This window comes from Chiloscyllium plagiosum, chromosome 2 (assembly GCF_004010195.1).
Source record: "Chiloscyllium plagiosum isolate BGI_BamShark_2017 chromosome 2, ASM401019v2, whole genome shotgun sequence".
Classification (NCBI taxonomy): domain Eukaryota; kingdom Metazoa; phylum Chordata; class Chondrichthyes; order Orectolobiformes; family Hemiscylliidae; genus Chiloscyllium; species Chiloscyllium plagiosum.
Window position 1 is genome coordinate 99,072,565 of NC_057711.1, and position 15,997 is coordinate 99,088,561.

Here is a 15,997-nt window from a genome sequence, read left to right on the forward strand (position 1 = left end):
TATGTGTGCCCATGGCTACCCCTTTGGTCTGGAGGAAGTGGGAGGATTTAAAGGAGAAATGTTAAGGGTGAGGACCAGTTTGGCCAAACGAATGAGAGTGTCGGTGGAGGGGTACTGTTGGGAACGTCTGGAGAGGAAACAACGGTGGGCTTGGAGGCCCTGGTCATGGCGGATGGAGGTGTAGAGGGATTGGATATCCATGGTGAAGATGAGGCATTGGGGGCCGGGGAAACGGAAGTCTTGGAGGAGGTGGAGGGCAGGCGGCCTTTGTGTGGAGCCACAGGAGATGGGACAGGTACTAAATGAACATTTTGCATCAGTGTTTACTGTGGAGAAGGGCATGGAAGATATAGAATGTGGGAAACAGATGGTGACATCTTGAAAAATGTCCATATTACAGAGGAGGAAGTGATGGGTATCTTGATATGCATAAATGTGGATAAATCCCCAGGACATAATCAGATGTTCCCTAGAACTCTGTGAGAAGCTAGGGAAGTGATTTCTGAGCCCCTTGCTGAGATATTTGTATCATCGATAATCACAGGTGAGGAGTGGAGATTGGCTAACTTGGGACCATTATTTGAAAAGGGTGATAAGGACAAGCCAAGGAACTATAGACTGGTGAGACTGACATCGGCGGTGGGCAAGTTGTTGGAGGGGATCCTAAGGGACAGGATTTACACATATTTGGAAGGGCAAGGACTGATTAGGGATAGTCAACATGGCTTTGTTCATGGGAAATCATGTCTCACCAAATAGATTGATTTTCTGGAAAAGTAACAAAGAAGATTGATGAGGGCAGAGTGGTAGATGTGATCTATATGGACTTCAGTAAGGTATTCAACAAGGTTCCCCAAAGGACACTTGTTAGCAAGGTTAGATCTCATGGAATATAGGGAGAACTAGCTATTTGGATACAGAACTGGCTTGAAGGAGGGTGGTGGTGGAGGGTTGTTTTTCAGACTCCAGGCCTGTGTCCAGTGGAGAGCCACAAGGATCAGTGCTAGGTCCACTACTTTTCATCATGTATTTAAATGATTTGGATGTGAGCCTAGGGGTTTTTTAATAAGCCTGCAGATGACACCAAAATTAGAGGTGTAGTGGATAATGAAGAAGGTTACCTCAGATTATAATGAGATCTTGATCAGATGGGCCAATGGGCCGAAGAGTGGCAGATGGGGTTTAATTTAGATAAATGTGAGGTGCTGCATTTTAGGAAAGCAAATTGTAACAGGACTTATACACTGAATGGTAAGGTCCAAGGGAGTGTTGCTGAACAAAGAGACCTTGGAGAGAAAGTTCATAACTCTTTGAAAGTAGAGTCGCAGGTAGATAGGATAGTGAAGAAGGCATTTGGTGTGCTTTCCTGTATTGATCAGAGCATTGAGTATAACAGTTGGGAGATCATGTTGTGGCTGTACAGGACCTTGGTTAGGCCACTTTTGGAATATTGCTTGCAATTCTGGTCTCCTTCTTATCGGAAGGATGTTGTGAAACTTGAAAGGTTCAAAAATGATTTACAAAGATGTTGCCAGGGTTGGAGGATTTGAGCTGTAGGGAGAGACTGAATAGGCTAGGCCTGTTTTCCCTGGAGTGTCAAAGGTTGAGGTGACCGTTTAGAGGTTTACAAAATCATGAGGGGCATGGATAGGATAAATCAACAAAGTCTTTTCCCTGGGGTGGGAGAGTCCAGAACTAGAGTACACAGGTTTAGAATGAGAGGGAAAAGGTATAAAAATGACCTAAGGAGCAACATTTTCAGGCAGATGGTGGTGCATGTATGGTATGAGCTGCCAGAGGAAGTGGTGGAGGCTGGTACAATTGCAACGTTTAAAATATATCTGGATGGATATATGAATGGGAAGGGTTTGGAGGGATACTGTGTCGGCCAAGTGATGGCAAATGGGACGAGATTAGGTTGGAATATCTGTTGGTATAGATGAGTTGGACCGAAGGGTTTGTTTCCGTGCTGTATGTCTCTAATGTCTAGACTCTATCCATAGAAAAAGGAAGTAAGTTAACTTTTCAGGTTTATGGCCCTGGTTTGTTCCTCAACCAATTCAGTAAAACAGACAATTCTGCCATTTATTTCATTCCTTCTTATGGGACCTTACTGTACATGCTTTCCTCCATCAGAACAGTTATTGCACTTTAAATCATAATTGATGAATTGAAAAATGTTTTTGAGCACCTTAGAGTCATGATGGTTGCAATTAAAAAAAAAAGGCTTTTTTCCATCTTCCTCGGAATCAGATTTCCTTGCCCCTGGTTGCTCTATGAAGCATTGTGTTTCTCACAACAATCACCATCATAGAATCCCAACAGTGTGGAAACAGGCCATTTTGGCCCAACAAGTCCCCACCGACCCTCCAAAGAGTATCCCACCCAGACCCATTCCATATTACTCTACAGTTCCCCCGATGAATGCACCCTGAACACTATGGACAATTTAGCACAGCCAATTCACCTAATTTGCACATTTTTGGACTATGTGAGGAAACCGGAGCACCCAGAGGAAACCCACGCAGACACAGGGAGAATGTGCAAACTCCACACAGGCAGTCACCTGATGCTGGAATTAAACCCAGGTCCCTGAGGCTGTGAGGCAACAGTCCGAACCACTGAGCCACCATGCTGCCCTCATCTGTACCCTACTGTTATTGCTTTAGATTTTGTTCACTGCTCACTGCTGAACCTACTCATGGATATTTAGTGTCAATTCCAGTTGCATTCAGCTTCAGAACTCTTAAGAGCCTTAATTCAAAAATGAATAAAACAGGTGATGTGTGAGTGACTTCCTTAACGTCAAGGCAGCATTTAACAGAGTTTAGTACCAAAGAATCCCAGCATAATTAAAGTCAATGAGAATGAGAAAAAAATCTTTCTGTTATGCCCGAAACATCGATTTTCCTGCTCCTTTGATGCTGCCTGACCTGCTGCACTTTTCTAGCAACACATTTTTAAGCTCTGATCTCCAGCATCTGCAGTCCTCACTTTCTCCTTGTTGAAGGCCAATCAGTTCAGTTTGGTTAACCTTTGTTGCATCCATTGTGTGGAAAGTACATCTTTCTATCGGTAAGGAGATCACAAATGCACACAATACTCCAGGTGGTCTGTATAATTGCAGTTGGCTTTGTTTACTCCAAAATTCATTTGCTCTTCCACAAAAAGATTGCTCAACATCATAAGAAAGAGGAGCAAAAGTAGATCATTTGGCCATCCTACCTGCTGTGCCACTGAATGATATTGTGGTTGATCTGATTGTGATCTTATGTCTATTTTGCTCCCTGACCCCCGACCCCCATGGTTTGCTGCCTTACAAATCATAATCTGTCTCATTCAGCCTTGAATATAACTCAATGAACCAGTTTGACCTGTTTTGTCGAAGAGAATTCCAAAGGATGACTACCCTCTGAAAGAAGAAATTCTTCTGAAACTGTATCTTATATTTTTCAATTTTTTTTATTTTTAACTCATTTTCCCTAGTTCTAGATTATGACGTGGGAGAACAAAACATCTCAGCATTCAATTTTCTTAATCCATTAGGATCTTATGTATTCAAGAACATCAGTGCTCATCATTCTAAATAGGTAGATGACCAACATGCTAAACCTTTCCTCCTGAAACAATTTCATCATTTCAGGGATCTGCCTTGTGCCAAGATCTCCTTCCTTGAGATTGACACATTATTTTTCTGGGGTTTTGGCAATGTATATTGGACAAATGTAGCAAGATTTCCCTATGTATTCTATCTCCCCATTTGTGATTTCGCAATTCACTGAAATGTTTCCAGAATCTAGAGAATTTTGGAAAATTCCAACAAATGTAATTTCTGTCTCTATTTCTGCAGCCATATTTGTGACACTGGGAGCAATTCAAAGAAGTTATGCCGAACTGATATCTGGGATGATTATGTTGTCTTCTGTGCAATTATTGGACAGGTTAGACTTGTATCAACTGGAGTTTAGGAGAGTAAGAAGTGACTTGATTGAAACATATGAGATATTAAGAAGTCTTGGCAGAGTGAATGTGGAAGGGATGGTTCATTATGAGAGAATCTAGAACTTGGGTTCACTGTTTATAAGTAATGGGTTACTCATTTAAGATAAAGATCATGATTTTTTTTCCCCTTAGAAGATTGTGAATCTTTATAATTATCATCCTCAAAAATGGTGGAAGCAGAGACTTTAAATATCTTTAAGGCAGAGGTTATTGCGGGTAAACAGTAAAATTGAAGAACTTTCATTTTGAAATTTTGCTAAGTGAGGCAATTTGGTGAATCTTATTGAGTAGCAGAGTGTACTTGAGGGGGTTGAGTGGTTTATTCTTCTACCTAATTCTCATGTTCATAAGCCTTACCTTTTTTCCTATTTTCCCATTCTTTTGCACACAAATTTGTCTCCATCACTTCCAGTTATTTAAGTTTACAAGTTTAAAATATCAGTTTCCAGAGTTAGAATGTTAGATTTTTCACCGTCAAGCTAAATGTAAAATTAAAGCATGCTCTGATCACTCTTAGCTAGAGGATATTTTGCTGTATGGTCATTTTTAAATTCCGCCACCTTATACATTAGAGATTTTAAAACCTGCTCTCTCATTGGCTTCAGAGTTTATTATTCTACAAACTGTTCCATATGCACTTCCTAAACTCATCCTTCAAGCTTCCTTTGCCAACTTTCCCCTCTCCAAGGCACCAGTATCCTAGGTTTGGACTCCAGCTCATTATCTCTAAGTTGAACCCTTCAATTGGAAGACTTTGATTATGTAGGTACCTATCATCTCCCAAAGCTGCAACGCATCACCTGTTTGATTGTTTTGCATTTAACTAATAAGATTTAATGTTTAGAAATATTAATGAAAGATAATGCATTATTATGTCATGATGCTTAACTTTGGTCATGTTGTAATTACAAAGCTTACTTCTCCCCAGGACCAGTTTAGACTATTGACCAGTTTGTCGAAAAAGAAAACTTGAGATTCACCAATCACCTAATTGCTCACCAAAGTAATATTATCAGACTTAAAATTCTTCACTGTTTGAGTCTCCAGTTTTTTGACAATGCTTTGGTTTGCACCAAATTGCTTCACTTAGCAACATTTCCACAAAATGCAAGTTTACTGGAGCCTTCAATAGCCATTGAGAAGGTTGAAAAAACAAAATCATGAAATATGCATGAGCAGCTGTTTACCTGTTGGAGAATTTTCTTTTGTTCTTTGTGATTCAAAAGATTCCAAAAGTTGCAGTGATGAATACTAAAGCAAAATAATGTTGATGTTGGGTATTTGAAGACACAAAATGCTGCCATTTCTCAGCAGATTCTAACAGCATCTATGGCGATTTCAGGTTGTTGATGTCTCACCAAATTTGGAAAAATTAGCATGTTCAGTAAGTGAAAGGCATGGGTGGAGTAGAAATAAAAGGAAGATCTGTGATAAGAAGGACTGGAGGAAAGATTAAATAACAAAAGTTTCTTGACATATGATCAAAAGGAGTGGCATTTGGACAAATGAAGAAATAAGCGATGTATCTAGAAGAGATGTTAACTGATAGATCCAGACGAGCTGCCATTTGAAAGCTAAGAGATGGAAATAAGAGGAAAAGTGAAGATAAACAAAATTGAAGTGCAAATAAAAATAAGACAAGGATTAAAGTTGTGATCTAAAATTATTGAACTGAGTCCAGAATTCAGTGAAGTGCTGAGTCAAAAGATGAAATGCTGGTTCTTGAGGTTAAATTGATCTTAATTGTCACACAGCAGCAAGCCAAGGATAGAGAGGTCATTCTCTCCATGCTCTTATTTTGACCATTCTGGGACAGAAGCTATGATAAGTGAGGGTCAAAAATAAGTAATTTGAAAAAAATGCCTCCCTTTTTCCCTGTATTGCTTTTTACAATGAAGCCGCATTTAAAGGGCTGTTGTGATTATTTTTAACCTTAAACTGTTTTTGTCAGAGGAACCTTTTCTTAATCAACACTAAGATAATCATTTTCTGCTTTTTTTTTAGATACCCTGCAATTAGACATGTTAACTGACAGATATCCTGAGTTGCAGATTACAAAAAAAAAGTGAAATTACTGGTTATACTGAACTGCTGAGTTGATATTTTTAATGTGTATTCGATGGAAAGCCAGGTGTTGGAGACGACAGACGCATATTCTCTTTGTCTACATCTATGTAGAATGCAGTATATTTTGTGCAACATCCAATCCAGCATTTTCATCTTTATTCAAACACAGGGGCATAGAGTTGAGAAGGTTCTGCGCTGTTATATGGAGTAGGAAAGGATTTTTCCAGGTAATGTAAAAAATTTTGTAATTTTCTTTTTTTGTTTTCCTTTTTAGATCTCTGTTCTGGGACGACAGCAGAATGTACCTTGGGGGAAGGTATGTTTTCTTTAAAATCTTAACATCTAGCCATGGTAAATAACAATTTTCTTTATAATTTTAAACAATTTTTGTTTATTGTCATGGCATAGAAAATATGTAACAATTGAGGAATAACTTTTTTCAGAACCCTATCTAACTGAAAAGCTCACAAAATGTAATGACTTCTAATACTTAATATCCATTGCTAAGCAATAGCCTTTTCTTCAATCAAAGGTTGACCATGGGTCATTAGGACGAGGCTGATGATTTTGGGTAAACGTACAAGTGAACTCATGTTGCCATGGAGTGAACTGAAAATAAAACCCATAAGGTCAGGTCGAGTAATTGCTTCATTGGATTGATTTCATCTGCACTTAGTTTTACGATAGTGACAATGCAATAGGTGGTGTACATCTTCCCAGAATTGTCAGACTCAGGACAGTTTCTTGTTTGCTGTCATCTTCATTACAGAGAAAACTATACTTTGTCTTTGCTTATAGTGTCACGCTTCTTATTTTGTGATTTTGCCATATGGGTCTTTGTCCAGATTTCCATTTAATAGAGCAAAAAATGGCAGAATTCACCTCTCTCTTGCAATTATTGTTTATTGTCATTTAATATCAAAATGAAACTATTGGGGAACAACTGTTTTTCAGAATCCTTTCTAACTGAAAATCTCACAAAATGTAATGAGTTTTATGGTTTCATATCCATTGTAAAACAATGGGCTTTTCTTAAGTCAAAGGCTGAAGATTACAGGTAAACTTAAAAGGAAACTCATCGATTAAGCCAATTATTTCCTCCTCGTGTTCCGGTCAATTTTGTGCAGTTGCCAGAAATATTGTCAAAAAGCAACAAGCTTGCGTAATACTTTTCTTTGTGTTCTGTGGCAAATTCACGAAGGAACTGTTCTAATAAACTTACTACGTGGCAAATAAGGGTCAGACTGTGATGACTCATGTTCTTCATCATATTATGTGCGTGATTGTGTTACATGCAGGTGAAGACTATGCGCAATGACTCAACTAAGTCTGAAAGATTAGATTCCCTTCAGTATGGAAAAAGGCCTTTTTGCCCAACAAGTCCACATCGACCCTCCGAAGAGTAACCCAACCAGACCCATTTCCCTCTGACTATTGCACCTAACACTATGGGAAATTTAGAATGGTCAATTCACCTGACCTGCACATCTTTGGACTGTGGGAGGAAACCAGAGCACCCGAAGGAAACCCACACAGACACAGGGAGAATGTGCAAACTCCACACAGACAGTCACCTGAGGCTGGAATTGAACCTGGGTCCCTGGCGCTGTGAGGCAGCAGTGCTAACCACTGCTGCCGAATGCTTGCAGGAAGACACATTGATGTAACTGGAGAGTTTTCATGCAAACTCTATCTGACCACTTGATTTGTTTAAAATTCCCCCTTTTATATCACTCCTGCACAAATATACCATCATGGACAGATATTGTAGCCAAGCTTTCCGGGCTGGTCTGGAATCTCCAGGAATTGAACATCCAACACGCTGTAGCCTGCAATGTGAGGGAATTGTGAGAACATTTTAACAATGTTTATGAAATATGAAAATCGGTGGAGTCATAAAAGGCTCTTTGGTTGACTGTGAAACACCATCCAATTGGCTCACAAGGCTCTTTAATTTCTGATTTATGTAGGAAGGCAATGCTTCAACAATGGCCAAGGAAATGGGACATTATGTTGAGGTTGTATATGACATTGGTGAGATGAGGTGTTTGGATGTGCAGGAAAATCTCTGCTGGATGTGGAAGGATCCTTTGGGGCCCTGGATGGAGGTGAGCAGGATGGCATGGCTGGGACTTCAAGTTATAAAGAAAGACTGGATAGGCTGAGACTGTTTTCACTGGATGTCAAGAGGCAACCTGATAGGAGTGTTTTTATCGACAATCTAATAATTAATGAAGGAAATAGAGTCTGTTGTGTGAGCTCCCACTGCAAATTTCTCAAGAGCTACTTAGTATTCTTGGATGGATTGTAGTGCAGAGAAATCCACTGATCAGGATACCACAATGGCAGCTATGCACGGTTTGTAAGTCGTCTTTCAAAAACAGATACAATATTTACTGGTTTGGAGGCACTAGCGTTGCACTGGGTTGGGCAAAGTTAAAAATTACATAACACCACGTTATAGTCCAACAGGTTTATTTGGAAGCACTAGCTTTCAAAGCGCTGCTTCTTCATCAGGTGGTTGTGGAGCAGAATCATAAGACACAGAATTTATAGCAACAGGATTGCAGTGTCATGGAATGTAATATTAAACAAATGTAGCTTTAGTCTTTCATCTTTTCAAATGATCATATTAGTTTTGGCTCTTTCATAAGTATATCCCAGAACTTTATAAAAGTTACATTCTCAAGATAGCTTTAATAGTACATGCCATCTCAGCTCAGGGCGACTGGCTGTGTGGAGTTTGCACATTATCCCTTTGTCTGTGGGGGTTTCCTCCAGGTGCTCTGGTTTCCTCCCACAGTCAAAGACGTGCAGGTTAGGTGAATTGAGCATGCTAAATTGCCCGTAGTGTTCATGAATGTGTACGTTAGGTGCATTACCCTTGGGGGTTACAGGGATAGGGTAAGGGGATGGGTCGAGGTGGGATATTCTTTGGAGGCTTTGTGTGGACTTGTGCCAGATGGCCTGTTTGCACAATGTAGGTAATCTGCGTTTCTATACCGGTGAATACTCCCATCAGCTGATTCACACAGGATTTGAACGTATGGCGGGGCCAGTCGCTTTCTGTGAGTTCGTTCTCAAGAAGGGAGATCTGAAGTCTGCAGTGATGACTGAGGGAACAGGTACAGTCGACACTGTCAGGGCAGGTGACGCCATTTCACTGACATTCTGTTTGAACAAAGCATAAAATATATTGACTGAATCAGGGAGGAATGTCTTTTTTCTGCTATTCTGTCCTGACTCATTTTGTAGCCCATTATGTCCTGTAGGCCTTCCCACACATAGCAGGTATCCATGCAGTAAGTTTGGGTCTCTAACTTAGTCTGGTATTTCCTCTTGGTATGTCGAATGGCCTTACAGAAGTGGTATCCAGTAAAGGTTAGGGATGTCTGAGTTGAACGCCACGTGGTTCATCAGTGGTTCCTGGTTGTAGAGCATACAGATTGGCTTATTTAGCACAGGAGAAGGTGAGGTCTGCAGATGCTGGAGATCAAAGTTGAAACTTTATTGCTGGAACAGCACAGCAGGTCAGGCAGCATCCAGGGAACAGGAGATTCGACGTTTCGGGCACAGGCCTGAAGAAGGGCCTGTACCCGAAACGTCGAATCTCCTGTTCCCTGGATGCTGCCTGACCTGCTGTGCTGTTCCAGCCATAAAGTTTCAACTTATTTAGCACACAATCATCTACACACTTGCTAATGAAGTCTGTGATAGTACTAACATACTTGTCTAAGTTGGCCACTGAATTCTTTAATATGGACCAGACCACTGATTCCAAGCAGTCCCACAGAAGTTTTTCTGCTGCCTCAGACCAGTACTGTACTACCTTCTGTACTGGGTTTTCACATTTCAGTCTCTACTTGTAAGCTGGGAAGAGGAACACAGCATTGTGATTTGATTTTCCAAAGTGCAGATGGAGTATGGAGCGGTAGGCATCTTTGAAGGCTATGTAGCAACGTCAAGGATGTTCAGCCCGCTGGTGGGACTGGAAACATGTTTATGGTATTTTGGTAGCATCCTCTTGAGGTTGACCTGTTTGAAGTCACTGGCTACGATGAGTAATGTCTCTGGGTATTATGTCTCAAGTGCATTTTTAGCAGACTAAATTTCATCCAGAGCACTCATCACTTCCACATTGGGTGATGATGTGTACTGCAGGATGACAGAGGTGAACCCGTGCAGCAGGTAGTAGGGACATCACTTCATTGTTAGATATTCTAGGTCCAGGAATCAGTCTCTCACCAGGGCCACCACATCTGAGCACCAGGAGGTTTTGATTCGAAGGCAGACTCCACCATCCCTTGCCTTACCCAAGGATGGCATGCCATCAATGTGATGTGTAGAGAAACCTTCAGGTTGGAAGACGCAGTCAAGTGTGGCAGGAGTGAGCCATGTCTCTGTAAAACAGAGCACACAGCAGTCCCTCAGTTCCCTTTGGAAGCTAGACTTATCTTCCACTGGAAGTCTGTGGTTAGTGGGGTCCTGCAGGAGTTGATTATAAGACCCTTGGTATTTGTGGTTTATATGAATGATCGAGACTTGAATGTCGGAGGGTTGCTGAGTAAGTTAGTGGACGATGCAAAAATTGGCAAGGTAGCAAATAATGAGGAGGATAGATGTGAAGTGATGCACTTGAGCAGGACAAACAAAGTAAAGGAATATGTAAGGAATGATAGGACCCTTGGAAGCACCAAGGATCAGAGAAAATTTGGTGTGCATGTAAATTGGTCCATTAATGTATCAGGACAGATGGATAAATTGATTAAGAAGGCGAATGGTATACTTGCCATATGTGATAAGCCTTTTCTGATGAAGGGCTTATGCCTAAAATGTCGATTCTCCTGCTCCTCAGATGTTGCCTGACCTGGTGTGCTTTTCCAGCACCACACTCTCGACTCTGATCTCCAGCATTTACAGTCCTCGCTTTCTTCTAGTTTGGTATACTTGCCTTTATTAGTCATGGCTTAGAGCTTAAGAGCAGGGAGGTTATAAAACGTTCGTTAGGCCACAGATTGAGTATTGAATAAAATTCTGGAATCCACATTATAGGAGGAATGTGATAGTATTTGAGAGGGTACAGAAGACATTTGCTAGAATGTTGCCTGGACTGTAGAGTTTCAACTAGGAAGACATTGTGGACAGCCTGATGTTGTTTTCATTACAGCAGAGGAGATTGAGAGGGAAATGATGCCGATGTATAAAATTATGAAGGGCGTAAACAGGATAGACAGGAAGGAACTTTTCCTCTTTATGGAGAGATCAATGACCGGGGACATAGATATAAGGTAAGGAGCAGAAGACGCAGAGGAGATGTGAGGATTTTTTTTTAATCTAGCGGGTGATGGAAATCTGGAACTCGCTATTTATATGAATGGTAGAGGCAGAAACCCTCAGAACATTTGAGAAGTATTTAGATGTGCATTTGCGATGCCAAGGCAAACAGGTCCATGGGCAAAGTGCTGCAAAATCAGATTAGAACAGTCTTGTGGTTGTTTTTTAACCAGCGTGGATGTGATGAGCCAAGGGGCCTTTTTCAGTGCCATAGATCTGTACGACTCTACAACTCTATAAGAAAATCTGAGACCTGGTCCAAAATATCAGCGAACAGCCCACAATGCACATAATATAGTTTTAGCAGTGTCTGCTTGCGAAGTGCTACAAATTCCTCTTATCTCCTTTTCCTTGAGAAGGTAATAAGTTTTATTTTTAACTGTGAGTTGCTCTGTGGATTATGATACTATGAAAGCTCAATGTTCTGCCAACGTTGCTGCTCCCCTTTGGATCGTATGTCACTTGGGGCCAGTGCCATCTGCCACTGGCTTATCTTTTGGAGAAACAAAACCACTGGGCACCTTTGAAAAGAATAAAGGCTAACATTAGAACTTACATTACTCAACTCAAAAAGATATATTTCATCGATCATGTTTCTGTCAAAGTTAAAACTAGATGGTGACTGTGTGGCTCTCTGATGTAAAAATCGCTGCTTTGTGCAGTTGATCAAAGTGCTGATTTGTTCTGAAAGGACGATCTTAGTATGTAAAGGATCAATGCAGCATTCTGAGGATGAAAGAAACGATTGTCATGTCAAGTGTGTGTTTTAAAGAAATGTTTAAAATGAAATCCTGTCAGGCAATTTGACATGAAGAAATGGGAAATTGCAAAACCATCTTTCTCTGGCAAGATTGTGTTTTTGGGTCACAGGTTTACATTTGGTTAAAGATAAAATAATTATTTGGAATAGTAATTCTAATATTTAACAGTACTTTTTCATATTGCACTGTGTTGATAAATCCACTGGTCGAAAATTCAAGAAACAAAATTGGAAATAGATTTGCATGCAAGGTGAAAGATTAGGTAACACACTGATTTTTAAAACCTGTTACAACAATCATTACGAGGCTTGCATTTTTGCTGACTATCTTGAGTTCTTGTATCTGTAGTCATTGATAGTTTGAAAACCTTGTTTCCATATCTACGTAATCTGTCTCTTATTTGAATGGTGGTTTTTAATTATTCAATGTTGGCCAAACATTTTTGTCACCTGTGTTGTGGCATATTTAAGTGCAACTCCAGAAGTCAAGAAATACCAGGAGGTTTGCAGGTACATGAAGGACTTTTGAAGGAAATAATCACAAAGAGTAAAAATACACAGCTGTACGCAGTTTTAAGTTTTTTTTTCATTAAAGTTTACTTGACTACTTTCTTCCTCTTCTCTTTGTTCTCTTTCCCCATTTTTTACTTTTTAACTTCAGTTTTAGTTTACGTCTACCTGCTCAGCTGCAAGCTGAGATATTGCCCTTCTTTCAGATAAGAGCTGAAGTCAAATGTATTGCATTCTGTCTGTCAGTGAATATTTTCAAATCAGAAACAATGCCCTGGAGAAAGTGGCATTTGGGATGGTCATGAAGGGATTTATTTCAGTTAATCAAATGCCACAAGTCAAAACTTGGGCATGTTTGTAACACATTTATTTTTGAAGCTGATTATTGATAAACAAGTTTGTCAAGAAGTGTTCACCAAGGATTCTGTTGCAACCTGAGTAAACAGCACAGGTTATTACTGAGCTACTGTGCTTAATGAGGTGACCACAGCGTGGCACACTGCACATGTTTTTCATGGACAATTTGTTTAGCAGAAATTTAAAGTTAACAACTTGGGTCTCATCTCACACAAAATTGATGTGAGTTACTTTTGCTAGATTTTTTTAAAAAATTGATAAACCTAAACACACAGTGTTAGTTATGAGAAGGATATAGCTTCAGTAAGTTTCCAGGTACTTCACTTTCATTCATTTAACTATCTGAAACTTCAGTGCTTATGTGCAGTGTGCATCACATTTTAATGCAATGTTTACTATTTGTTTGGCTTTGCAACAATAACTAAACCTAGGCCTCAAGACACTGAGAAATGGTGCAAAAGCACCAAAACTAACATGAATCAATTCCTAAAGTAGAAGCTTTGGTGAAAAATATTTATAGCTCCTCCTTGAGAATAGCATACACATATATTTCATTAATTGCAAGAATCTAAACTTCAGTAAAAATAAATTAGCATGGTTGAAATGTTTAGGAGAAAGTGAGGACTGCAGATGCTGGAGATCAGAGCTGAAAATGTGTTGCTGGAAAAGCGCAGCAGGTCAGGCAGCATCCAAGGAGCAGGAGAATCGACGTTTCTCTTGCTCCTTGGATGCTGCCTGACCTGCTGCGCTTTTCCAGCAACTCATTTTCAGCGTTGTTGAAATGTTTACCAAAGATATGATTTTGGCATGACCATTTAGATACTATTTGTTATGACTTTGAATTATAGTTTGTGCAGCCTCCCCCAAGGAGTTTTCTGATATTTAACTCATTCTACAGATGTCAGTTGACTCAATGGCAGCAAACAGATAATTGTCAAAACAATGACCATACATTAACTAGGGTGAGAAGATCATGTTCTGCCACATTATGAAAATAAATAATGCAATAACAAACCCAATCTCACTTGATTATTGAATGACTGTTACTGCTATTTGTGTTCTTGAATGAAAGGTGAAAAGATCACACATTAATCTGATCAACTATGATCACAGATTATTTTTGACAAAAGGCAAGTCAAATTACTGTCTGAGCTCTTGACCTGACCTGGTTAGAAACACTCAAATGATGTATTCTCCCTCCTTAGATATTTATTCTTGATTCTGTTTTCAAATGATTTGCCATGAACTCCTTTTATGTCAATGGACTGGGATGCAAAATTCCTTTTTTTAAAGGCAGTTATAACATAATGGTCCATATATACTTTAAAAAGGTGTTTTCTTATTCTTACATAGTATTAATTACAATGTCACAGAGATCCCTACTGCTGAAAATTTGCTCAGTATTTGCAACTTACAGCTTTATTGTTGAGTGTCAAAATCTTTGTCAAAATCTTTTGCTGTCTGATTGAATTTCCAAATTCCAGCTCCCAATTATACTTTAGAACCGTTGTTAACTGCTAAATTAGTCAATAGTTGAAGGTTTCATTCAATGGAAATTCATGAACAATGTCAATTGGTGTAATTAATAGCTGGAATTACACAAGCAGAGGTTTGAATGTACACTTCTTAATGGACTGTCTTCACCCTCTGATCCACCTGCTCAATCTGATACACAAAACACTACAGATGTCACTTCACTATTTTTATTGTTTACAAAGTTTAAAAAAAGAATGCACAATTATGATTGAACCAGCAAAAATGTAGAAAAGCTTAAAATTGCCAATGGTTATAGTAGTCTGAAAATACCCAAACCCATTTGATCTCAGAAGCTGAGCAGTCTCAGAACTCATTAATACTTGGATAGATATCTGCATCACTGTTGCCCAAGTTTCCTGTTCTTGAGAGTTGGGTTTAATTGCAAGGTAGTGTACAGCATTTGAGAGTGTTTCTTCTGGCCAATGGTAGTGTCCCTAGCTCTAGAGGTTTGTCAAAGCATCTCCAAAAGGATTGATTAAAATAACTAAAAATCACCATCATCGTGAATACTATTTCTGTGAACACCATTGTGAAAGAAAACATCTTCAATGACATTCTGAATGAAGCCTATGCAATTCCATTGTAAACATTTTTCCCTATCATTTATATTTTCAGTGCATGAGTCACTGATTGTAATTAACACAATTTGACTATGATAGATTTGGGTGTACTGCATGCATGCAATTTGTCAGTAAATGAGTAAAAGTTTTGACAATCCGTGTGACGGGTACCATTATCAGCTTATTGCAGTTCTAATACCTTTCTATTCTGTCATGAAGGAAGATAAAAAAATGCAGACCTAATCCAGCTGTTTTATTGGTCAATTAGTTTTTAATTTTCCAAAAAGAATGAACCCAGATGCTATCCTGCCTGAAGTTAGGTTTATGTCATAAAAGTAATGAATGTATCAAGTTCTAAGATTGAAGGACTGAATTCCTGAAAATCATGCATCATGCAGCTTTTTCAAAAATGAGAGGCCTTTTTTAGAGGCAATATTTAGAAAGTGCTCATTTTAACATGATCTCTCTCATTCAGTTGGACTTGCATACTTGGAATTTCAATCTCCTCTCCCATTAGTTTCCAAGGTATTACAACTTCCCTTTCACTTGCTTTTGAATGCAGAGTTTGGCAAACATACATGGGAGTGTGTTTAATTGTCTCTTTTCTCAAAGTTAGAAAAAAGAAGGATGGAGTGGTATGAATCCTCCTAATATGTTGACATTGCCAATATTTAATCAATTAGGTTTAATTGCAACCAATATAGTTTGATGGATTGAGTTTAAAAAAGTTCCAGTCAGAATATAATACCCATAGATATACAGGAAAATGTATGATCTCGACAAACAGTAAATACCAATCCACTTCAATTAGGATAACTGGCTTGTGCTTACAGTTTGTAATGGTCATGCTAAGTATGAAATATCAAATTTT

At 39.2% G+C, this 15,997-nt stretch overlaps 1 protein-coding gene across 42 annotated transcripts in view; it reads left to right on the forward strand.

Annotated features, from left to right (window-relative positions):
• LOC122562121 (receptor-type tyrosine-protein phosphatase delta) overlaps nt 1–15,997 on the forward strand; it is a 2,454,643-nt gene that overhangs the window by 1,054,220 nt on the left and 1,384,426 nt on the right. For all 42 annotated transcript variants that reach the window (XM_043714668.1, XM_043714784.1, XM_043714721.1 and 39 more), the window contains exon 6: nt 6,344–6,385. The gene's annotated coding sequence lies outside the window, so the exon portion shown is untranslated. The remainder of the gene's footprint in view (nt 1–6,343; nt 6,386–15,997) is intronic.